The sequence below is a fragment of the Schistocerca gregaria genome, chromosome 3, assembly GCF_023897955.1.
Source record: "Schistocerca gregaria isolate iqSchGreg1 chromosome 3, iqSchGreg1.2, whole genome shotgun sequence".
Lineage (NCBI taxonomy): Eukaryota > Metazoa > Arthropoda > Insecta > Orthoptera > Acrididae > Schistocerca > Schistocerca gregaria.
In genome coordinates, this window is record NC_064922.1 from 730,465,919 (window position 1) to 730,488,231 (window position 22,313).

Below are 22,313 nucleotides of genomic sequence, written 5' to 3' on the forward strand. Positions count from 1 at the left end.
GGACATAGAAATACGGAACTGCCACAAAATAATAACACAGGGCACTTCGGAAATTATGAAAGAAATTGGCAAGGTACACCGAATTCTGAGATGGAACCGCCGACACGACGTAACAATGACCGATGTGCTACCCGCCGAGACGAGGATTTTGACTATAAGCTGTTCATTACTACACGTAAATTCAAAACATTTAAGAATTCTGGCAACGACATTCATCGACAGGCGTGGCTCCATCAATTCTCTCATTGTTTCCCCACAACTGGTCACTAGAGCACAGATTAGAATTTATGTGTGGCTACTTAGAGAATCAACCAGCTGTAAGAATGCGATCGGTCATTCACGATTGCCACAGTGAAGGAGAATTTCACCATGCCTTCCTCTCAGCATATTGGTCCCAAGCCACACAAGACCGAGTAAAACATGACATCATGATGATGAAACATTTCGAACAATCTGAATTTTCCAGTCTTGTCAAATATTTTGAAGACATGTTACATAAGAATCAGTATCTTTCAAACCCATACAGCCCCTCAGAACTTATCCGCATTTGCTTAATCAAATTACCTGAACATTTACGACAGATTATTTTAGCAGGACGATGCAAAGACGACATTGAAGCTATTCAGGGACTGTTAGAAGAACTGGAAATTGACAATGACAATTGCGGAACGCGAAAACAGGAGCACAACAATTACAGGTCACACCTGTCACAATTCCGCGATGACAGAAATAATACAGGACAAGGCTATTCTCACAACACAAATCGTGACCAAAACAGACACCACCCATATGATAACCACTGGCAGAGTAATAGTTATAGAGAAAGATCGCATTTCCGTAGTAATGAATATCACAGAGACAGAGAAACAGACAATATGGAAACCAAAATAATTATTATCAAGGGAGAAAGAATAACTTCAGACGCAACGGTCCAGCGCGCAGTTACGAGTCAGGGAGAAATTCTCCACCACGTGACCGACAAGAAAGAAACTATGGAATCTACCGACATGACGACAGACGATATGATCGTAACGACAGACCTGAATTGCATCAGAACTGGCGGGATTCAAACAGAGCAGGGCCCTCTCGACAAGGTCAATTTGTTGAAGTTAGGTCTCCTAATCCCAATAACGGCGCGCGCCAACACAGAGACCGACAATGACTCGCACCGCAGGCAGCCACGTGCGCCGGCTGGCTCAGAGAAAAATAACATAGACGCTAACCTTGAGAAAAATTCCAGTATTCTTTACCGACGCATACCGCGTGATAACTGCGTTCAAGTTAACACTGAGCTCTAGGAAAAGTAAAGGATTGTACTACATTTCACACGTAAATCCGTTTATTGAAAGATAATCTGCTTTTTAACTTATCCTCAGGGGGGTACACGCTTACTTTGTGTACTATGTGTATGGCAAGCACAAGGAGCCCTAGCTAATATGGTATTTACTTATACAACTTTACACATCGGTACCATATTTCTCTAACACATAAATTACACAGCTATCTGATAATGTAACTGAGAGAGACCAACATTTTATTACTACGTCAGTGACAGATGTTTACGTAATTACACCATTGGGTAACTTCACACTTACGAAGTTGTATTTTGTCTGTACTTTGTGAACTGTTCATATCTTTTCGGAACCATTGTGATACTATGAGAGCTTTGAATGACATATTTGGTATGGGATCATGATTTTTAAAGTACGTTTGAGGTAGATGACACTTTTGACATGAGCAGAGAATTTTTTTAGGTTTTGAAATTATTGGAGGAAGCTACTACGATTTTGAGATTTGACTGAGGTGTTATGATGTTATTATTACGATAACTATATGTATTATGCTGTTGCGGTATGTTTATGGTCAATAAGATGATGCTACCGTATATGAGAAATTTGATTATGCTACGTATTTGTTATGATGAAATATTGAAGAAGTGTCGACGAATATGTATATGTGTAATAAGGTAAGAATAATGAGTAGTGGTTAGAGACTCTAGTTTGTGAAAGAGGATGTTGGAAATCAAGAATCGTACTTTAAGAGTTATGAAATGTATGTAAATGTGTGAATGTATTACAATGCCGACGAAAATTTTTTTCGACACTGTTATATCAACAATATTTTATTTTCTACACATTTTTAACGCAAATTCTCAACCTGTGAAAATATTTTGATATGGGACTGCCACTGTAGCGGAAAATGGTGTCGTAAATATTTCGGTAAGGAAGTTAAGTGACCACCTGCACGTAATGCGTCGTGGGCACCCAGCTGGGTGACAGCCACCTGGAAACAAGCCATTAGTGTGTGCCTTTCAGAGACACAGGTAAAAAAGGGTCTCATTATCCTCGTTATAGACTTTTCTTTGTAGAAAGCGTCGCAAATACGACACGCTCAAACTTGAAAACATATGATTATACTATGGAGCTCTTAATTTATGATATTTACTAAAATGCCAAATGAAACGATGTGAAATATTACACGGCTATTGTCTTGCTAGTTGAGAGAAATGCCATATGGATTGCTTTATATATTTATTTACTCATTTTGTTTAATATCTAGTTTCTTGTTGCAACGCTGCATTGTTTAAATTGAAATGTAATACATGTACTAATATAACTACTTTCTGTCTACAGACCCAGTAAAGAATCATTTTATGATGTACTTCCTTAGAAAAGAGAGCACAAATAGACATTTCCCTTCACAGGACTTACAAAAATAATTTTTTTTATGATTTGGTAACTTATCTTCTAGCGTATGTTCTAGTGATGCAACACTCTAGTGTTAAGATGTGACATAGGTATTACACATTTTTACTGTAATATTTTTTCTGTTTCAGCTTTTTCATGTTTAGATATAAATTATTACATTTATTGGTGCTCGCTATGCTTACTTGCATTTTTTTGTCATTGCTGATTGTATTAATTGTTTTGTGCCGCTGCTTTGCCTCGTCCCTTAGTTTAGCATCTGAGCTCAGTAGATTTAAGTTAGCTTAAGAGGGGGTAGACTATATAAGAAACTAACTATGATGATTTGGAAGAAATGCATTGAGAAGCTATAAGAAAATGGTTTGGCTATAAGAAATGGTCTGGCCAAGAAAGTAGTGTACAGTGGAGAAAAACTATTTTTGAAAGAGGATGTGAACAAAATACAGAAAGCAGGTTTAGGTAGGACTTTTTGGGAATAATGATGAACTAAGGGAGATCTCTATGCAAAATACTGCAGTAAAACAAACCCTGTCCTTTCCTTTCGTATTATCCCTCTATGTGTTTATGTACCCTTGTGTATTTGTCTTTTTCCTGTCTTTATGTGTTTAGCTAATAAGATTTATGTTGTAGAATTTTTCAAATACTATGTTCAGACGTTATTTATTGTGTTTTGTTTTAATGCTCATGTGTGAAGTTGATGTTTGAAAAGTAATTATGATCTTTTATGTATGTGCTTATGTCGTAAATTTTTTAAACACTGATGTATTTGCTATTTCGATTCTTTTGTAAAGCCTGTATTACTGCAAATGTTATCTGTACTATTATGTTCTTTAATGATATTTTTTGTACCTTTGTTATTGTATTCTTATGTTATAAAATTGTAATTGACACCAGTTCATCAAATTAAGTAACTTGTAACTTACATTTCACTGCACACATTTCTGTTGGTCATAGTATATGGACAATATGTGAGAAGTAGGGACTGATAGTGTTTGCACATTTGTTAATAACTCAGTAAGGGACTGGATAACAGCATTGCTGGTTCTAAGGTCATTTCAAAAACAATTTTTCTGAGTGCACAAGTGGTGGTTATGGACTTGCTATGTTATCCGCAAGACTCTTCAATGGTGATTGTGCGCCTGCACAGTCAAACAGATGGCTGCTGGCCATCTCTACAAGGACTACAGTGGGTCTACACCTTTGATGACCCACCAATGCCGTAATCTCTACCAGGACTACAATGGGTCTACTCTGTGTTGACCTACCTACCAAATTTCTTCAAAACTTCGACTGACTCTGCTGTGGGTTTTCTCTGTAGTGGCCCATTATCTGTCTGCATGTCAAGAGTCAGCACTGTCTCTCCGTTGGAAGGACAACACAACTTCTTCAAGACTACATGGAAATCCACTACTTCTGTGTGCATTTTCTTATATTGCTTAGTCTTTGAGAAAAACACTACTATTTTACTGTGATGAATTATCAGGACTGTCTTTATGGACTGTGAGAAAATTTTAGCTTTTGACCAATATTGTATCGATAAGTGTGTGCATTTCATTTCTTTGTCATTGTAATTATGAAAAAAATTTTCAAATCTGTATTGGCCACTGCCCAAAACAATTTGTAAATTTTTTTGTGGGGAGCATAGGGGCTATGTAAGTAGGCTGTTTAGGTTTTCTTATTGGTAACGCCGCTTAGCGCTCGGTATGAAAAATCACTGGATGTGCTGTGCACAGTCTGTGTTTAGTTTGCATTGTTGTAATACTCGCCATTGTAGTGTTGGGCAGCGGCAGCTGGATGCTAACAGCGCGTAGCGTTGCGCAGTTGGAGGTGAGCCGCCAGCAGTGGTGGATGTGGGGAGAGAGATGGCAGAGTTTTAAAATTTGTAAGAATTGGTGTCATGAACTGCTATATATATTATGACTAGTGAGGTAAATACATTGTTTGTTCTCTATTAAAATCTTTCATTTGCTAACTGTGCCTATCAGTAGTTAGTGCCTTCCGTAGTTTGAATCTTTTATTTAGCTGGCAGTAGTGGCGCTCGCTGTATTGCAGTGGCTTGAGTAACGAAGATTTTTGTGAGGTAAGTGATTTTTGGAATGTATAGGTTAATGTTAGTCAGGGCCATTCTTTTGTAGGGATTTTTGAAAGTCAGATTGCGTTGCGCTAAAAAACTATTGTGTATCAGTTTAAGCACAGTCGTGTAAAATAGTTCAAAGAGGACGTTTCACATAGACCAGTCTTATATAATTGTTCTAAGGGGACGTTTCAACGTCTCAAACATGAGATCGACAGGAAGTGCAAAATGGCTAAGCAGGGATGGCTAGAGGACAAATGTAAGGATGTGGAGGCTTATCTCACTAGAGGTAAGATAGATACTGCCTACAGGAAAATTAAAGAGACCTTTGGAGAAATTGAGAACCACTTATATGATTATCAAGAGCTCAGATGGAAACCCAGTTCTAAGCAAAGAAGGGAAAGCAGAAAGGTGGAACGAGAATAAAGAGGTTCTATACAAGGGCGATGTACTTCAGGACAATATTATGGAAATGGAAGAGGATGTAGATGAAGATGAAATGGGAGATATGATACTGCGTGGAGAGTTTGACAGAGCACTGAAAGACCTGAGTCGAAACAAGGCCTCCGGAGTAGACAACATTCCATTGGAACTACTGACGGCCTTGGGAGAGCCAGTCCTGACAAAACTCTACCATCTGGTGAGCAAGATATATGAGACAGGCGAAATACCCTCAGACTTCAAGAAGAATATAATAATTCCAATCCCAAAGAAAGCAGGTGTTGACAGATGTGAAAATTACCGAACAATTAGTTTAATAAGCCACAGCTGCAAAATACTAACTCGAATACTTTACAGACGAATGGAAAAACTAGTTGAAGCCGACCTCGGGGAAGATCAGTTTGGATTCCGTAGAAATACTGGAACACGTGAGGCAATACTGACCCTACGACTTATCTTAGAAGAAAGATTAAGGAAAGGCAAACCTACGTTTCTAACATTTATAGACTTAGAGAAAGCTTTTGACAATGTTGACTGGAATACTCTCTTTCAAATTATAAAGGTGGCAGGGGTAAAATACAGGGAGCGAAAGGCTATTTACAATGTGTACAGAATACCAGATGGCAGTTATAAGAGTCGAGGGACATGAAAGGGAAGCAGTGATTGTGAAGGGAGTAAGACAGTGTTGCAGCCTCTCCCCGATGTTATTCAATCTGTATATTGAGCAAGCAATAAAGGAAACAAAAGAAAAATTTGGAGTAGGTATTAAAACCCATGGAGAAGAAATAAACACTTTGAGGTTCGCTGATGACATTGTAATTCTGTCAGAGACAGCAAAGGACTTGGAAGAGCAGTTGAACGGAATGGACTGTGTCTTGAAAGGAGGATATAAGGTGAATATCAACAAAAGCAAAACGAGGATAATGGAATGTAGTCGAATTAAGTCGGGTGATGCTGAGGGAATTAGATTAGGAAATGAGACACTTAAAATAGTAAAGGAGTTTTGCTATTTGTGGAGCAAAATAACTGATGATGGTGAAAGTAGAGAGAATATAAAATGTAGACTGGCAATGGCAAGGAAAGCGTTTCTGAAGAAGAGAAATTTGTTAACATTGAGTATTGATCTAAGTGTCAGGAAGTCGTTTCTGAAAATATTTGTTTGGAGTGTAGCCATGTATGGAAGTGAAACATGGACGATAAATAGTTTGGACAAGAAGAGAATAGAAGCTTTCGAAATGTGGTGCTACAGAAGAATGCGAAGTTCAGAATAACGCGAAATCCTGAAGATGGGCTAAAATTTACGGACGCGCGAAATTTGGCACGTACTTCGATGCGAGATGCCTTAAATAGGTTCCACAACGAAACATTGTCTCGAAATTTGGTAGAAAATCCGAAGAAATTCTGGTCGTATGTTAAGTACACAAGCGGCAAGACGCAGTCAATACCTTCGATGTGCAGTGCCGATGGTACTGTTATCGACGACTGTGCCGCTAAAGCGGAGTTATTGAACGCAGTTTTCCGAAACTCCTTCACCAGGGAAGACGAATGGAATATTCCAGAATTTGAAACACGAACATCTGCTAGCATGAGTTTCTTAGAAGTAGATACCTTAGGGGTTGCGAAGCAACTCAAATCGCTTGATACGGGCAAGTCTTCAGGTCCAGATTGTATACCGATTAGGTTCCTTTCAGATTACGCTGATACTATAGCTCCCTACTTAGCACTCATATACAACCGCTCGCTCACCGATAGATCTGTACCTACAGATTGGAAAGTTGCGCAGGTCGCACCAGTGTTCAAGAAGGGTAGTAGGAGTAATCCATTTAACTACAGACCTATATCATTGACGTCGGTTTGCAGTAGGGTTTTGGAACATATACTGTATTCAAACATTATGAATCACCTCGAAGGGAACGATCTATTGACACGTAAACAGCATGGCTTCAGAAAACATTGCTCTTGTGCAACGCAGCTAGCTCTTTATTCGCACGAAGTAATGGCCGCTATAGACAGGGGATCTCAAGTTGATTCCGTATTTCTAGATTTCCGGAAAGCTTTTGACACCGTTCCTCACAAGCGACTTCTAATCAAGCTGTGGAGCTATGGGGTATCGTCTCAGTTGTGCGAGTGGATTCGTGATTTCCTTTCAGGAATGTCGCAGTTCGTAGTAATAGACGGCAAATCATCGAGTAAAACTGAAGTGATATCAGGTGTTCCCCAAGGAAGCGTCCTGGGACCTCTACTGTTCCTGATCTATATAAATGACCTGGGTGACAATCTGAGCAGTTCTCTTAGACTGTTCGCAGATGATGCTGTAATTTACCGTCTAGTAAGGTCATCCGAAGACCAGTATCAGCTGCAAAGCGATTTAGAAAAGATTGCTGTATGGTGTGTCAGGTGGCAGTTGACGCTAAATAACGAAGAGTGTGAGATGATCCACATGAGTTCCAAAAGAAATCCGTTGGAATTCGATCACTCGATAAATAGTACAATTCTCAAGGCTGTCAATTCAACTAAGTACCTGGGTGTTAAAATTACGAACAACTTCAGTTGGAAGTACCACATAGATAATATTGTCGGGAAGGCGAGTCAAAGGTTGCGTTTCATTGGCAGGACACTTAGAAGATGCAACAAGTCCACTAAAGAGACAGCTTACACTACACTCGTTCGTCCTCTGTTAGAATATTGCTGCGCGGTGTGGGATCCTTACCAGGTGGGATTGACGGATGACATGGAAAGGGTGTAAAAAGGGCAGCTCGTTTTGTATTATCGCGTTATAGGGGAGAGAGTGTGGCAGATATGATACACGAATTGGGATGGAAGTCATTACAGCATAGACGTTTTTCGTCGCGGCGAGACCTTTTTACGAAATTTCAGTCACCAACTTTCTCTTCCGAATGCAAAAATATTTTGTTGAGCCCAACCTACATAGGTAGGAATGATCATCAAAATAAAATAAGAGAAATCAGAGCTCGAACAGAAAGGTTTAGGTGTTCGTTTTTCCCGCTCGCTGTTCGGGAGTGGAATAGTAGAGAGATAGTATGATTGTGGTTCGATGAACCCTCTGCCAAGCACTTAAATGTGAATTGCAGAGTAGTCATGTAGATGTAGATGTAGATTAGATGGGTAGATCACGTAACTAATGAGGAAGTACTGAATAGGATTGGGGAGTAGAGAAGTTTGCGGCACAACTTGACCAGAAGAAGGGATCGGTTGGGAGAACATGTTCTGAGGCATCAAGGGATCACAAATTTAGCATTGGAGGGCAGCGTGGAGGGTAAAAATCGTTGAGGGAGACCAAGAGATGAATACACTAAGCACATTCAGAAGGATATAGGGTGCAGTAGGTACTGGGAGATGATGAAGCTTGCACAGGATAGAGTACCATGGAGATCTGCATCAAACCAGTCTCAGGACTGAAGACAACAACACATCTAAAATACAAGTGACTACGACACCTACTTAATAAACTGCACAGGGATTAAACCGATGAACCAACTGTGAGCACGTTATCGGTGTCGTGTAAAATAACGGTCGTTTTATTTCAAACACCGTTACTGCATTTACTAAGCGGGCGGACGGCACTGAAGTATAACTTAGCCTTTGGAATGCTTTAGATTTACATGAAATGTATGCTTAATTCCACACTTCCTGGAACTGCCGTAGGCTGTGTACCAATGTAACGCCCCTCCAGGAAGTTGAAGTATGACTGAATCCACTGCTACTCGTTTCCGCACCCGCCAGTAGTAACCAGCAACGCCAGCTGCGCACAAGTCACCCGACCGTATACCACGCTGGGCACAGCATAGCCTTTTGTTACCGGTTCGGCAAATGACGACCCACAGGAGAAATGTCTGCCGAGCTACCTCGTTCTCGGCTTACGGACTGCCTCGCTCCGAACTCACACCTCCACAGCACGGCCAACAGGTGGTGCCACAATAGCAACCAAACCAAGAAGCCCTAGCAAGGGGCAGAAGTCTGACAGTGTCACCACGTGCCGACAGTCAACATACTGTTCAAGTCAAAACATTCTCCCAGAGACATTTATTACAGGTGTGAGAGACACCTGATTTGGCGCCCGCTTTTCCCTGGAAATTTGATTAGACGTCAGAACACCCTTCCGTTCTAAAATTTGTACAAGTTTGTTTGGCTATGGCTGAAACGTGTATAGCAGATATCTTGTGAACTATATCACATGTTAATATTTTGTTTCTTTAATTGCGGCCGGTCGGAGTGGATGAGCGGTTCTGGGCGCTACAGTCTGGAACCGCGAGACCGCTACGGTCGCAGGTTCGAATCCTGCCTCGGGCATGGATGTGTGTGATGTCCTTAGGTTAGTTAGGTTAAAGTAGTTCTAGGGGACTGATGACCTCAGAAGCTAAGTCCCATAGTGCTCAAGAGCCTTAATTGCGTCTGTCGTAGTTTTAATATATCACACCTGTTTATAATACCAAGTGTAATCAAAATAGGTTCTTACTGTCATTCTGTTCATCCATCAAACAAATTCCTTCTAAAACACTCTGCGACTGGGATTTGCCAAGTTCGGGTGTCATGTTCTTCTAACAATGGGAAAATCTCTGCCAGCATGGCGAAGTTGTTTTAACTCAAATTTTTTTCTGGAATGTTTCACGTCCTTGTTCAGTCTGAAGTATTACTGTGTGTAATTTACAGTGGGAGTCTGTTTTTGGGTTTATGTGCACTTCATTTTATTTTAGTGCATGAAAGCTTTTCGTAAATATCTGTAACTCAAGAACCATATAATGTAAAAGTGATCTCAAAGACATTCCGCAGTATAAAATCAGCCTGTGACTGAAACAAAATATATATTCAGAGCTGCTTTTCGTTTGCTTTGTCGTAGGAACGTAGCTCTGCGTATCTTTCTTAGGTCATCTTCCTCAGCCTGCCTTAGTGAGCAGACGCATATTGTTAACGTCATTCCATGTTTGCTTGTGCTATTCTTAGAACTAAATATTAATCAGATATAAAAAGCCTTATTTTTCGTCATAAGTCCTTCCAGTGTGAATATGTAAATTTTTGTGTCCAAATTAACCCTGGTTCAGATAATTTTCGGCAAAAATAGCTAAGTCAGCAAATCATTATGATGAGACTTAATGGCCGATCGCGCATTGCGTTCTGTCATTGATTTATAACAGCTCTCAGCTACTTGAAGCCCTGAGATTAGATTCCAATCGTATTAATATTTCTTGCGATTATTATTACTATTGTAAATGATTCCGTCATTCGTCTGTTATTAATGATTCCTCGGGCTTGATCCCGTCAAATACCGTCCGCACTAAACAACACTGATAGATGGTACTAGACAGAAATTGGCTTGCGTATTTGTTAGTAACGTGTCTATAACCTTTAATGAGGATACTGCGATATCATAGCTCGCACAATTGCACTCCGTTAATAAGGCCATATTTCCACTATCTAAATGACGTGTTGCTCTCCTTCTTTCTGATAGTTGCCTTGTTGTTGATAAGTTTAATTTGTGTCAGTTACTGTTCAATTCATTTAATCGCCACGTTTATAGGCTTTACGTTCAATGCAAGCTAAAACTAATTTGTGTGCGTTCGTGCGCACGTGCGCGCACACACACACACACACACACACACACACACACACACACACACACACACACACACACTTTCTGAGCGTCGTCTTGAGAACATACCCTTGTTTGAAAAATTTCGACATGTTAAGATACACGTAAGACAACGCTCCTACCCAACCGTATTTTACAAAAGATCGTGAGAATATGAAGCTCGGAAATTGGCAGTCCACCCTTCTTACGAAAAATGTCAGTACACCACAGCATGCATCTCTCTGTTACGAAGTTACTTATGTTCCTACACTAATATGGAGATGTCTGAAAGTCCGAGCAGAACTGAAAATTGCAAAATTAAAGCATCATTACCGTCGAATTAAATAATAGTTGAAAAAGTTTACTCTCTCAGTTACAGTGTTCTCAGCAATCATAATTACATCGTATACAACATAAATTTGTAGATTTAATTCAAGTGCCTGGATTTTACTACCGGATTTCCGGTAAATCGGGAAGATATTAGGAAACATCCATCCAGATCGACCTCTAGGAAAAGATGGTCAGGCAAATAGAAAAGCTCAAAGTACTGTCAAAAGGCATATACAGATGAAACCCGCTTGAAACCGACTTAAGACAACTCTAGGAGTATTTAAGTACATTGATGAGGTTATAAGTGAATAACCAGAGAAATATGTAAGGTATTGCATAGTGCACATTATTAACAAGGATTACGTTTATGCACAACTAAAAAATGTCAATGGTATTGAAGGTGAAGAATTCACTGAAAATGTGGTCGATCTCAGATAAACGAAAGCAAGATAGTGAAGGCATACAACGGAGGAACTCCGAACCAACTGAAATTGTAACGTGACATTTAAATTGTCAAAAGTAAACAAATTATAAATAAACTCTATATAAGCTGATTTCGAGTGAGACAGTACCATTAGACTTGCTGCACATCAGCTGCAGAGGAGGAGAGTACCTTGCTTATTTCAGATATTAGCGTCACCTTCGATGGGTATGTCGTTTGATGTCTGTATGTGTGCATGATGTACCAAACTCACCGATGTTATAACTTCTTCCTATAGCGGCTTAAATTTTTTCGTAAGTACGTCCATCTAACTTCTTGTTTTGGATTACCTCAGAGCTTTCTTTCAGCATTTGTACCGTAACACACAAATCAACCGATAAATAGGTCATCCAAGTGAAAACGCATCACGTTATCAAGTGCTTACATTTGGCACTACAACAGTATATGGTCACGAGAAATCAATTATCCTGTTGCTTCACTTTTATTGTCTCATGGACTCCTTGTTTTCATATGCTACGTAGACTGAGTTTGAGAGATACAACTCACTTAGGCAACCACCTCTGGATTAGAAGCTCCGGCAGTCTCGGACGTTTCTTTGTTCTTTATATTACGAGCTTCTAAGAGTGGGACCAATTTCACTACGAGGGTGGGAACATTAATACTGGCAACTGTTTATTTACAGCTCGTACTAAACAGATACGTGTTTCAATGTTTTACTGACTTTCAGAGTAGTCAACAGCACTGCGTATAGCACGTTGCCAGCGATGTGGAAGTCGTGGGAGACTCCTAGCAGTGCCAGTTGTGTTGAGGGTCCGAGTGGCGCGGTCTATTGCCGACGAATTTGTAGCAGTTCTGAAGCGAATGCCTTCAAGTGTTTCCTTCAGTATAGAAATCGAGTTGAACTTACGAGGGCTTCAGTCAGGGGGGTGCAGTAGGTCGTATAGCACTTAGCAGCTCCATCAGTGAAACGAATCAGTAACAGCTTGTATGTGCTGATTGTCAGGTACTGCAGGAAGTGTCATCACTTCTGTCTGTGTGCTGTTCATTTTGGGAACACAACCTACTACCAGCGTAGAGACAGAAGTGATGACTCTTTCTGCAGGACCTGACCATCGTTTTGCAGTACAATGCTCAAACACGTACAGTGCAAGCTGTTACTTATTTAGCTTGCAGTCAATTACGCAAGCGTTGACCAGCTGTGTTTAAACTATGCTGCCAGGAAGAGTGAGGTTTATTGCCAAGTAAAATACACTCAGTTGTAACAAGTACACTAGTTTAGAAGCGACGAAAAAAGAAATACATGCCGGATTTAAAAGAACGGAATGTCTCCTAAACTGCAGTGGTTTTCGGATGGCCGATACTTACAGTAGACTTCAGAACGCTATGCTTTTAAAAATTTCCTTAACTACACTCATGTCACAAAATCTGGCAGAAAATTCAAAAGGATTCTACTCGTATGTAAATTATAGCGGTGCAAAACAAAATCATTAGCTTCATTAGGTGATGGCAACAGCAAAGTCACCGATAACAGTGACATGATCGTGGAGCTACTAGATCGGTTACACAAATTCTTTCACAAAAGAAGGTGTAGTAGAAATTCCATAATTCAAATCAAGAACAGCAGCCAACATGAGTGATTTGGAAATAGATATCCTCATGTAACGAAGCTACTTATGTAACTCGATAAAGACAAGTCTTCTGGTCAAGACTCTGTATTAATTTGACCCCTTTCGATTTATACCTGAATTAGTTTCATTTTAGGAAGCATCTGCAATGTCACGCTAGATGTAAAAGATGAGTATTAAATGACTGTATAGTTGCACAGGTCACATCGATACACAAGAAAGGAAGTAGAGGTAATTCGTTGTATTTTAGACCTAGATCAGTGCCAACGAATTGTAGTAGAGTTTATGAATTTATATTGTATTTGAAAAGTATGAAATAGCTGTAAGTAAGGATTCCGACATATTCTGTGTGTGGTGTCACCGCCAGACACCACACTTGCTAGGTGGTAGCCTTTAATTCGGCCGCGGTCCGGTAGTATACGTCGGACCCCGTGTCGCCACTATCAGTGATTGCAGACCGAACGCCGCCACACTGCAGGTCTAGAGAGACTTCCTAGCACTCGCCCCAGTTGTACAGCCGACTTTGCTAGCGATGATTCACTGACTTCTTCGCTCTCATTTGCCGAGACGATAGTTAGCGTAGCCTTCAGCTACGTTATTTGCTACGACCTAGCGAGGCGCCAGTATCCGTACTATTGATATTGTGGATCATGTACCATATAGAGCGACGTTCAACATTATTGGATTAACGTTAAGTTTTCCACCAGCTACGTCCGTTTTTTCAATTCTTATTCCCTTGTCATGTTCCAGACCTCACGCCAGCCTGTGTGAGCTGAAACGCGTGCATTTCGGCCTCCTTTAGAAAAGCACGGTTGGCTCTCCTGCCAACCACAACACTGTGCACAGCGTCACACATTTGTACAGAGCTATAACAGCAAAGAGCGCCACCAGTCAGGTATTCATCAGAGTGGAAGAATATTTAATCCCGATCAGCCGTCTTACAGACAACGCACGTAACGACAACTTTATTATGATTCCACCACAAGACTTCAAATAATCTTATTTATCCACCTGCAGTCGTGTCAGTCGCCAAGGTGTGCACGATTTCCTACATCGGAGTACTAGAACACAGACGTCGTCTCACCCACAGGCCGTGGATAAAAGCCGTCCAACATCCCCCGTTACCGGCTGATTACCAAACAGTTGTCACAGTAGTAACATTGCAAGTCCGCGGTTAAATTTTCTTCCTACAGAACATGTCCACTCGCCGTTCCGTGGTATCTTCTTCTACGGTTCACTCCACACGCCTACACTGTCGGAAAACGAATAAAGTTTCTCTTCTGGAGAATCTGTAATAGAACCAGTAGCACTACAGATAGCCACATGTCTCATCAAGAGTTTTCTGTTGTCAGGTTAATTGAGCTGTTAACGAATATATAGTTTGTATGTAAAAACTCCTGCGCATTGTTACCTGTTTGATATAAAACCGCCGACATGGCCCTGTAGCAGTTTCGACACTCAAACGCAACCCCAGCCATTCCTAATAGCCAGCTTATAGTATCTAACCGAACCTGTCACCTGAAGGTTATAAAGCAGATCATCTGTGAAGAATGGTGGCTCAAATATTACAAAAGTCGATTCCTTTGGACTTTCCATTCTCTACCCCGATCTGAACAATACACCATGGGCACTTCTCAGTTAAACAGTTACAGTTTACACATAATGTCTGGAATCTCGCTCGTTCGTCTTGCTCATTCGGTGCTCCATGGTCAAGTGAACTTAAAATTCCGCAAAAGTATTTCAAGTATACTGAGCTCCTAGTATACGCGTCCAAACGCGTCCAAACAAGGTGAAGACAGAGCTCCGAACTTAATTTAGACTATAGAAAGTGATTATCCTAGTCCACTAAAATCAAGCGACCGAACTTCCTTCTCATTGGCTGAGAAATATTAAAGCCAAGGATCCGTCAGGATAAGCCAGTGCTGTCCCGCGTCTTTTACATTGGACTAATTATATCTTGATACCTTTCATGAGAAATTTCTTAAAACTGAAAAATATCAGAATAACACCTTCTTCAACTAACGGAATAATCGTAAAATGTTCCTTGTTTCTCAGTACCATAAACTGGCTAATTACGTTTTGCAAAATTACCCCTGGGCATGTGACTCACTCTCGTTGTCCAGACATACTTCTTACAAACTTATTTAGTATATTGACACTTATCTTCACAGAATGTAAGGCTCTATCACCGAAATACACACATCAAAAAAGGTTCACAACACCTTGTTCCCAGAACTCCTGAAGACAGACGTTGACTGTGGATACTGTATCACAGGCACAGTCCTTTTGACTGTTCAGAGATGTCACGAAACCCATTCAAAAACGTAAACAACCATGCTTGAGCAGCGCATATTACATTGCGGGGACCCGACAGCCGATCACTTCCAGTCATTCCACCAGGAAGGAGGAACATGGCTCGTGTTGTCTGTAGTTCAACCAAGCCTAGATGGTCAATACCGCTGGTCAATTACGTTCGCGTTGTTACTTTGAGCCAGGAAGGGCTCGCAACAATTGGACTGTCCAGGCGTCTCAGAATGAACCACAGCGACGTTGTCCAGACATGGAGGAGATATAAACCGACAGGAACAGTCGATGACATGCCTCGCTCAGGACGCCCAAGGGCTACTACTGCAGTGGATGACCGCTACCTACGGGTTATGGGTCGGAGGAAACCTTGCAGCAAAGCCACCATGTTGAATAATCTATTCGTGCAACCACAAGATTGGCATAACTTTCTCTACATCGATATATACGGCATATGTCTTGAACCAGACAATCGTTGGAGACTCCTTAGACACACTGACCAGCGAGTGCACCAAGGTGGAGGTTCTCTGCGGTTTTGGGGTGGCATTATGTGGGTCCGACGTACACCCCTGGTGGTCGTGGAAGGCATAGTAACGGCTGTACGATTCATGAATGCCATCCTCCGACCGATAGTGCAGCCACATCGACAGCATATTGGCTAGGCACTCGTCCTCATAAACGACAATTTACACACCCATCATGCACATCGAGGGAATGACTTCCTTCAGAATAACGACATGGCTCGACAATAGTGGCCAGCATGTTTTCCAGACATGGACCCTACTGGACCTGCCTTGGATATTTTGAAAAGGGCTATTTGTGGACGATGTGACCCACCAACCACTCTGAGGGATATACGCCTAATCGCCGTTGAGAAGTGGGAAACCTGGACCAACAGTGCCTTGATGAACTTGTGGATAGTGTCGGTTAGACCGTCAGTGACAGAGCCGCTTGAGCTACTACTGCTAATAAGGCGAGTACACCGTTCGTTTATTAGATATTTTACGAGCTTCAAGGAGGAGCGACTTATTTTCAGTTACCTGTGTACTCAGTAGTATATTCTTGTAATTTCTTGCGTGTTTGAGTGCTTACTAGGAACAACCTTTTATTTTAAAAACAGTGTACCATACCGTAGAGTACCGCCGTTGATATCGACCCTTGTATAGATCCTCTATTTTTTGTTTAGAAAGCTCAGTGTTGGTTAGAGCATCAGTGACAGAGCCGCTCGAGTTCCTGCTGTTAATAAGACGACTACACAGTTCGTTTATTATTTATATTTAAGAGTTTAAAACAGGAGCGACATCAGTAATGGATAGACACTGTGATTGCTATGTACAGATGCGATCTGAGTTGGTGACCATTCGCTGACAGCTCCAGGCAGTGTTGGCTTCCATCACACAGCTTGGGGCTGCTAAGGGGCATCACTGTGATGGGTAGGACACGGGGATGACAGGGACGTCGAGCACGACCTACGAGTCCCCCGATCGCTCCACTCTGTGGCTGCCCCAAGTACTGCCAGCATTTGTGTTGACCTCTCACCCATGGTCGAGTGGGAGATCATTCCAATGTCTGGCAGGCAGCAAAAGACTTTCCAAGAGGCCAATCGCAGTGCTTCCCCAGTTTGTTTGACGAACAGGTTTCAGGCGTTATCTGTGGCTGACAAAGTCTATGAGCCAGTTGCAGTCGTCCATCTTGTTCCAGAGGAACCTTCTCGGCCCGCAAGATCTGGGTATCAACAGAGTATGGGTTTGACGGTACTTGGGAGCTCCAACGTTAGGCGCCTAAGGAGACTCTTAGAAACATGGCTGCCACGAAGGGGAGGAAAGCCAGTGTGCACTCTGAGTGCACACTGGGGGAGTCACCCCAGATGTGGAAAAGGTCCTTCCAGGTGCTACAAAGAGTACAGGTTGCAGCCAGCTGCAGGCGGTGGCTCATCATGTCTGTACCAAGGACGTGAGTCGCTTTGAATTGGAGGACATTCTCTTTGGTTTCCAGTGGCTGGCGGAAATGGTACAGACTGCCAGTCTTGCTTTCAAGATTAAGGCGGATCTCACCAAGTGCAGCATCATTGACAGAACTGACTGTAGTCCTTTGGTGCAGAGCCAAGTGGAGACAATGCATCAGAGGCTCAGGCACTTCTGTGACCATGGGGAGGCTGCAGATTCTTTTACTTGCGCCATCGAGTGGTAGGTTTCTGGGCTCTGCTTAAAAGGTCAGGAGTCCATTACACAGGAAGCGGCTACACGGGTAATGTGGGCTGTGTGGAAAGGACTGGGTGGTTTTTTAAGTTTGAGGGGTTTAGGAAACCACAGAAGGGGCGTCCGTCTAAAAGGGGGCAGGTAAAACACAGAAAGGTAGTAGTACAAGCCATCGGAACCATAGTTCCAAGGCCTAATAAAAAGCACTGAAGCTCAGATAGTTATAGGTACAGAAATAAGTTCAACCGAATTTTTTTGGAATGACCTTACCGTGTTCAGAAAGCATAGATTAAATTCAGTTGGTGGTGGAGTATTTATTGGTGTCAGAAGGAGTTTACCTTGTAGTGAAATTGAAGTAGGTAGTTCCTGCGAAATAATATGGGTAGAGGCTATACTTGACAGTTGAACTAAACTATTAATTGGATCGTTTTACCGACCCCTGACTCAGAAGATATAGTTGCTGAACAGTTCAAAGGATAAAATTTGGAAATTTTTGGTAAGTTTCTATGGGATCAAACTGTTGAGGTCATCGATCCCTAGGCTTACTCACTACTTGATCTAACTTAAAGTAACTTAACGCTAAGGACAAAACACACACTCATGCCCTAGGGGGGACTCGAACCTCTGAGTGGGATGAGACGCGCGAACTGTGGCAAGACTCCTCAAACCAAGCGGCCATCCCGCGTGGCAGTTTAAAGGAAACGTAAGTCTCATTTCAGATAAGTATTCATACAATTATAATCGGTGGTGACTTCAATCTAGTCTGGCTGGAAAAACTATACGTTTATACCTGGAGGCAGAAATGGAACGTGATCCGAAATTGTACTGAATCATTTCTTAGAGAATTATTTTCATCAATTAATTCATGAGGCCACTCGAAGTGTAAATGCTTGCGAAAGCATAATTGACCTGTTTTCAACAAATAATCCTGGTCTAATAGGTAGTATGACGACGAATACAGGGAATAGCGACCACATGGCAGTTACTGCTAGACTGAATACCATAATACCCACAATCATAAAAAACAAACGCAAAATACATCTATTTAAAAAAGCTGATAAAAATGCTCTTAACACCTTTTTAAAAGACAGTCTCCACTCCCTCAGATCTGATCACGTAAACATAGAAAAGACGTTGAATGATTTCATAGAGATAGCATCGACAGCAATTGAGAGACTAAAACACCGGGAATGCATATCCTCCTCTTTCCATCTATTGTGGTATAATTTTTTTCCTTATCTTGTTACTTGAAGATATGACATTTCTGTGTCTTTATATATTGTAATTGATTTACAATTTGTAATACTTGTAAATATTAATTGTATTTCTACGCTGCCTAGGGATAGGGAAAACTATGCTATCAAACGATTACTTCGATAGGTCGTGTGGAGAACCAAAGTGTTTAGGATCTTGGGTAGTGTTAACTCTGCCGCGTGAAGCGCGGTTAGGGCAGAGTTTGACTGGAGTAAGGCGGTGGATCAGGTGTGGTGAGTGACGGTCACGCGAGTTACCGCGGTTTCGGGGTTTGGCAGCATGTAATTGCGCACGACTTGCTACGATAGTTTCTGGCACGATGTCGCAGACGGCAGACATTAGCTGGCAGACATTAGCTGGCACACGTCAAGAGTCCTGGTGACCATGTCGAGAAGAAGGTGCGCCAGCATCCAGCTTCTGGAACAGCGACGGCCGAAAATAAGTGATTGTCGCCACCTCCTCGATCGACAACTTCAAACCTTCAATCAACCAACAAGGAAGACTGAAAGCACGTATAGTCTTAGAACTGTATGGTAGACCTCAGCTTTTCGAACCGTTCCATTTGCATCACTAAAATACAGCAACTCAGCATGAACCTTTATTGCTCATTGTCCCAATTGCATTAACAAGCACGGTCCCTTCCTTTTCCGAAATGAACCCGAGTGTCATTGAAATTCAAACGCCAGCAGTAAAGTAATATAATTCAATATCACTGCTTTAATTTCAAAGTTCAGCTAAATCATTCATAGCTGGCTACAATAACCAAACAGAACTATATTTAGATTACAGAAGCACAAATTAAGAGTGCCAGTTTTGTAACCATATTTTAGCTTACCTGTGACTGCAGCTCAGATTATTGTGTACTAAATGTTACTATTGTTAATTTTTCAAAATCATTTAATTGAAGTTCAAAATTAAATCTCTTATTTCTAAACTGCATAGATTCAAGTTGCCTTTGAGATGATTGTTGAGGTAGCCCAAGACTAACCTTATTTTATTTCGTAGTGCTTCAGAAACAAAGGTCACTGTTAGTTTCAGTTACTAAATTAACTTTCAATTTTCAGGCTTTATTAATTCTTTTGCTAAATTAAGTCAGAGTGAAAGGAAATTTATTCCTTTGAAAAACATTCAGTTTTCACACAACATGTGTCAGTCTTCAGTTGCACCGCTTTTAGTACTAATTATGTGTGATTTAACCTTTCTTTTTCAGTTATTAAAGTAGTTGTCCATAGGACTGGCGACCGTAGTTTTCACCAAATCCCAAATATCTAATTAACGCAAGCTAATTGTTAATGTAACGACCACACATTTACTTTCTTTGTTAATTTTACCCTTTTTCAAAATTGATTTCCACCAATTTCATTTCCATTTTTCCTTTCATATACACTCCTGGAAATGGAAAAAGAACACTTTGACACCGGTGTGTCAGACCCACCATACATGCTCCGGACACTGCGAGAGGGCTGTACAAGCAATGATCACACGCACGGCACAGCGGACACACCAGGAACCGCGGTGTTGGCCGTCGAATGGCGCTAGCTGCGCAGCATTTGTGCACCGCCGCCGTCAGTGTCAGCCAGTTTGCCGTTGCATACGGAGCTCCATCGCAGTCTTTAACACTGGTAGCATGCCGCGACAGCGTGGACGTGAACCGTATGTGCAGTTGACGGACTTTGAGCGAGGGCGTATAGTGGGCATGCGGGAGGCCGGGTGGACGTACCGCCGAATTGCTCAACACGTGGGGCGTGAGATCTCCACAGTACATCGATGTTGTCGCCAGTGGTCGGCGGAAGGTGCACGTGCCCGTCGACCTGGGACCGGACCGCAGCGACGCACGGATGCACGCCAAGACCGTAGGATCCTACGCACTGCCGTAGCGGACCGCACCGCCACTTCCTAGCAAATTAGGGACACTGTTGCTCCTGGGGTATCGGCGAGGACCATTCGCAACCGTCTCCATGAAGCTGGGCTACGGTCCCGCACACCGTTAGGCCGTCTTCCGCTCACGCCCCAACATCGTGCAGCCCGCCTCCAGTGGTGTCACGACAGACGTGAATGGAGGGACGAATGGAGACGTGTCGTCTTCAGCGATGAGAGTCGCTTCTGCCTTGGTGCCAATGATGGTCGTATGCGTGTTTGGCGCCGTGCAGGTGAGCGCCACAATCAGGACTGCATACGACCGAGGCACACAGGGCCAACACTCGGCATCATGGTGTGGGGAGCGAACTCCTACACTGGCCGTACACCTCTGGTGATCGTCGAGGGGACACTGAATAGTGCACGGTAGATCCAAACCGTCATCGAACCCATCGTTCTACCATTCCTAGACCGACAAGGGAACTTGCTGTTCCAACAGGACAATGCACGTCCGCATGTATCCCGTGCCACCCAACGTGCTCTAGAAGGTGTAAGTCAACTACCCTGGCCAGCAAGATCTCCGGATCTGTCCCCCATTGAGCGTGTTTGGGACTGGATGAAGCGTCGTCTCAAGCGGTCTGCACGTCCAGCACGAACGCTGGTCCAACTGCGGCGCCAGGTGGAAATGGCATGGCAAGCCGTTCCACAGGACTACATCCAGCATCTCTACGATCGTCTCTATGGGAGAATAGCAGCCTGCATTGCTGCGAAAGGTGGATATACACTGTACTAGTGCCGACATTGTACATGCTCTGTTGCCTGTGTCTATGTGCCTGTGGTTCTGTCAGTGTTATCATGTGATATATCTGACCCCAGGAATGTGTCAATAGAGTTTCCCCTTCCTGGGACAATGAATTCACGGTGTTCTTATTTCAATTTCCAGGAGTGTAGATGCAACCCTTCCTCCCTCTTTAAGGACAGATTAACTTCGGTGACGATTGCTTTTCCCAAATTTCCATTAGGTACACGCAGTTTAATTTTTCACTGTCATTAAGGTCGATAATTGAGGGGGAGGTTACGATATACATACCACATAAACTAATAAGTGATCGTACTGATCCCCCATGGTACACAAAACAGGTCAGATCGATGTTGCTTGAAAAGTGTTTGCCAAATTTAAAATAACTCAAAATCCCCCAGATTCCCATATTGTTGCAGAAGTTCGAAATATAGCGCCTACTTCAATGCGAAATGCTTTCAATAAATTCCACAATGAAACACTCTCTCGGAATCCGGCAGAAAACCAAGAGACATTCTCGTCACGTATAAAGCGCAGCAGTGGTAAGACGCAATCAATACCTACACTCAGCGATAACAATGGTGAAGTCACTGATACCAATGTTACTAAAGCAGAGATGTTAAACACAGTTTTCCGAAACTCCTTCACCAAAGAAGTCGAAGTAAATATTCCTGAATTCCAATCAAGAGCAACTGCG